Here is a 4,710-nt window from a genome sequence, read left to right on the forward strand (position 1 = left end):
ATAAATGAATGAATTTATTCATTCCAAATCTCTAACAATAAAATATCACAATACTTTTAAATTTGCAATTCATAATAATCTTAGATACCATTATCCCTTTTAAATCTCTACCTTAAAATTAAATAGAATAACATTAGAATTTTAAAGTCTATAAAGAACATACAATCCTTAACTTTTAATTAGAATAAAATAACATTAAAATTTTAAATTTTTATTTATAAATAAATTGAATCATCCTTACTATTTTATTTTTTTATCAATAAAATAAAATAACATTTAAGGTCTCAAATTTCTCATTTCTAAATAAAGCATAGTAATGTTATGTTCTAAATCTCTAGCTTTTCAATAAGATAAAGTAACCACTAAACTCTAATTTCCTAAAATTCAAATATTTGATCTATTATTATCATGATCAATTTTTAGCTTGGTCTGATTGAAAGAAGTGTTTAACGCATCATAGTCGCTGCCCATTTGTCTATTGGGCTGAGCATAACAGTTTCAACCCACAAAATATCCACCAAAATATTTATTACAAGATTTTTTAAACTATGAGTTATGTGCATCTGTCTATTGGGCTGAGCATAACAGTTAACAGTAGTAATTATTTATGACTATTCGACTATGCTAGTTAACAGAGAAGGGATAAAGAGTTAAAATTTTGATTTCAGTATGAATATATTAATTTTGACTATATTGATCTATTGATGTGCTATTACAAATGATTGGAATATGAGATCTACTTATAGAAAATAGTTAAAGAAGATCAAGTATTGAACATTCAAAGACTTTGACTATTGGAGACAAATTGTGGTAAGTGGCTTGCTCCTAGAATAGGTTATATCATGCGGTTTAGTCTTAATTAATGTGATGGTCTATTATCAATACAAAATGTAACAATATTTTGTACATGTTATTGAGCAATAGTTGTGTTGGAAAGTAAAATTAGATTAGGACATATGCTATGCAATTAATTTAAAAACTATATCGTCTCACACAAAATAGTCTCAAGTAGGAGATTTATTTTAAGAATACATTGGTCCATATGAGAATGATTTATGGTGGAAGTTAGATAATGAATATAGGTTCAATTATTTATTACTATTTCAAATAAGTCAAATTAAGTACAAAGATAATGCATTAATGACATTTATGCTAGTTGACCCATAAAATGGTGAAAGAGTATGATGGATATGCTTATACTTTAGAACAATAATCTACAAGTATACAACATATGTAATAAGATACTTGCATTGTAGGATAAAGTTATTGAACTCGTTAGTTACCATATTAAAGGATGGATAAGCCTGCTAAAAGATTTGTAAGAAAATTTCTCGACCTTATAATAGAACACAAATGTGACTAATAACTCTTTTATTTTTCTAGAATTTAATATGTAAAACATTAATATAATATCTAACATTTAAAGCCTTAATATAATGCTAATATTTTACCTTTAACATACATTCTATATACCCTAATAAACAATTTATAGAAGAAAAAAAATATAATTTCTAATTTTTAATTATATAAGTTCAACATTATTTCTTATTTTCGTCCATCTTGAATTATTTTTTATTTAATTCATTATTTGAACACTCATTCAACTAAATTGAAACATAAATGAAATTTTTAACTTAAATTTTTTTTAAATGTAATATTTCAATATTCACAATTTACAACTATACAAATATATCATTCATTTTTTTGGAAAGATTTTATATCGTTTACAAAAAAACTTTTAGTTATTTCATATACAAAAAGAGGTATCCATTCAAAATTACTGAGACACATTTCCAACCTCATTCCTTATAAGATTAGGCGATTACATTCAAGTCTTGGATCTCCAATAGACTCATTTAAAACTATTCAACTCTTGAACTCCAAAGATTGACCCAAAAAAAATTATATTCATTATAATTATATCGTTTATTTATTGCGAATTAGGAACATGACACCCGTGTTAGTCGAGAACAACCAATTGTTCGAACAGTTCCCCTTCGACTGGCTGCTTTAACACTAGCATTGGATTCATGTCCCCATTGTTCATGAACAATTTGAGCAGATTCTTCGAATATCCGCTCACCATTGCAACGCCCTCTTCCTCTTTCATCACCGGGGTGCTCTGCGAATCACGAAGATTCCAAAACACTATCCTCGGAGGTGCCCCATACCCTGCCTCTTTATATTTCTTCTTTATCGCCATGTAATCTGTTTCCCATGGATTTAACGAGTCTTCGTCGAATTCTGTGTCACTAAACACAAACAACTGTTTTATCATTTTCTCCGGCTGGAGCTTGCATCTACAGGCCATACTGAGAATCACATCAAAAACTTTCTGAAAATTAGTATTCATACCCCACTCCATATTTTGTAATCTGTTTCCCATGGATTTAACGAGGCTTCGTCGAATTCTGTGTCACTAAACACAAACAACTGTTTTATCATTTTCTCCGGCTGGAGCTTGCATCTACAGGCCATACTGAGAATCACATCAAAAACTTTCTGAAAATCAGTATTCATACCCCACTCCATATTTTGTGTAAATCTGTATTTTTCCGCCAGAGTGTCACCCTCGACCAAGTGCAGCTTCGGGTTCTTGCTGAAGGTCATTACGTGGCCTTTCCAGGGTTGGGCGCTCAATTCCGAAACGAGCAATCCAAGAGCAATGCAGACTTTCATGGGAAGTCCGCTCATGCTGCCTGACACGTCACACACCGCCAAGCTACCAGACAACTTCCCTTCCCTGCTCATGTCTTCCACCATTCGCAGCCACTGAAGCTCGGCCACATCATCGTTGCCCTCCGACTGAAGCGCTTGTTCAACGATTTCATGAGGAAGCAGTGCTCCGGCCGCTATTTTCTTTATCCCGCTTTTCACGTCTGCTAGAAACTGCTCGAATCTTTCCGGGTCGTGCTTGAGGAAGAGCTTTTTGTAGTTCTTCATTGCCACAGAGGCCACTCTGGCGTATGGCAACTCGCTCCACAAATTTGCACTCATATACACCTCGGGTAACTGCATGGCTTTTCGCAGCGGAACCAGCACTTGTTTCCTCAGCCTGTCGCGAACCCTGTAGGCATAGTGCCGCTCATCTGCCACGTCGGGGTACTCTTCACGTGGGAAAACCCTTCGCGCAATGTTCTCGCTGATGAGAGTGGAAAGATCGTACGAGGAGTCGAGAGAAGGGCACCACTTTGCGGCCAAGCTTATGTTCCCCAATTTGCCCGAGTTAAACGCCTCCAAATCCTTTCTGAGTAAATTGGCGAAATGCTGGGCTATTTCATCGTGAAATGCTCTGTAATGTGAATCATCTGAGTAGCGTTTGAGGGCTCTTGACGCGTCTTCCATCAACTTTTGACTCCTCGCAACCCTTGCCGCAGCGCTCTTTTTCTTTCCCTTCTACAAATCTGATTCAATCCTCTCTTCTCTGGGCTTGAGTGTTCCGCGCTTTTTGGCCTCTCTCGCAGCTGCGCCCTTCCAGGCAAAATAGCCGGAAGTCCCGCGTTTCTTATGCCTTCGCTTAGATTTGGCTTTGGCAAGCTCCATCTTCTTCTCGTGCGCAGCTCTGTGAGCCCTTCTTAGATTAGTCTGTTGGGGTCCTTGCAGAATGCGGAGAAGTATATCTGGGAGATCTTTGAGGTATCCGAATTGAGCAAAGGCGGAGATGTTGGCGAGGAGGGTTTTGGGGTGGTGAGAATGCATCCAGCAGGCGGCGGCGTAGAATCCCTCTCGGTCGGATTTGCCGGTTCCTCGGACCCCTCTCAATTGACAGACCAGCTTGAGAGCGGTGAGAGAATTTTGCTTCCACGCGGCTTCCAGCAATTGGGTTACCCTCTCAGATGGAGTGTCCGGCACGACGTGGAAGAAAAAGTCGAGGCAGGCGTTCCCTGAAGACAAATAGGTCGGAGAAAAATTCTCCGTCCTTCCCATCAGAGGGGGTTCCTCCATCACCATGCCGCGCTTCAGCATCTCTAGAAAATCGTTGTCTCCTTCCCCTGTTGTTCCACTTTCCGTAACAGTGAAATTGCAGAGCTCTGGAGGGCCCAAGAGAAGCGCCATGTTCAAGATAATTGATATTCAACAGATTGGAGGGCTTGAGCTTTGGTTCCGAGAGTGCCGAAACAAACCAGATGAAAGATTGAATTTCGTTCGGAAAGTGCTGAGATAAAGCAGCTCAGAGATTGAATTTATGTAGATGGTGTTCGCTTAGAAAACTTGGGGGCCAAGCAAATGCAGACCGCGTCGATCGTTGACCACATCAAATGTAGATAGCTATGCCCATCGACCATTGATGAAGACGACTTTGGTTAATCTAGAAGGGGATGGTTCCATTACTTGGCTCGGCATACAGCCCTTTAACATTAGATTATTGAACGGTTCTTATCTGTATTTGACTGTTGAAGCCAGAATTTCTCTTGGCTTTGTATTGTGTAAAGACGATAGGGTATGGACGGCCAATTTATTATCATTTCTTACAGTTGTTATCTTCATGTCACTATTGTAAATATGTTTTTCTAGCTTATGTATTTATACGAAAGGCGTTTCTTTCTTTGAGTTGGAAGATCCAATTTCTTCGATTGACGGTTTAGAACGTACAAATAGCATGCAAGACGATTGCACCTTATTGACCATTGATTTCGCAGTCGCTGTTTTTTTTTCACTTCCCGATGCTCGAGCTCGACTATCGTGAATTTTCCTCAACATGGTCGTTTT

The 4,710-nt window shown here is 37.7% G+C and overlaps 1 pseudogene; it reads right to left on the reverse strand.

Annotated features, from left to right (window-relative positions):
- Positions 1–1,897: 1,897 nt before the first annotated feature.
- LOC131034304 (uncharacterized) lies at positions 1,898–4,288 on the reverse strand (annotated as a pseudogene).
- Between the last annotated feature and the right edge of the window lie 422 nt (positions 4,289–4,710).

This window comes from Cryptomeria japonica, chromosome 10, assembly GCF_030272615.1.
Source record: "Cryptomeria japonica chromosome 10, Sugi_1.0, whole genome shotgun sequence".
Classification (NCBI taxonomy): Eukaryota; Viridiplantae; Streptophyta; class Pinopsida; order Cupressales; family Cupressaceae; genus Cryptomeria; species Cryptomeria japonica.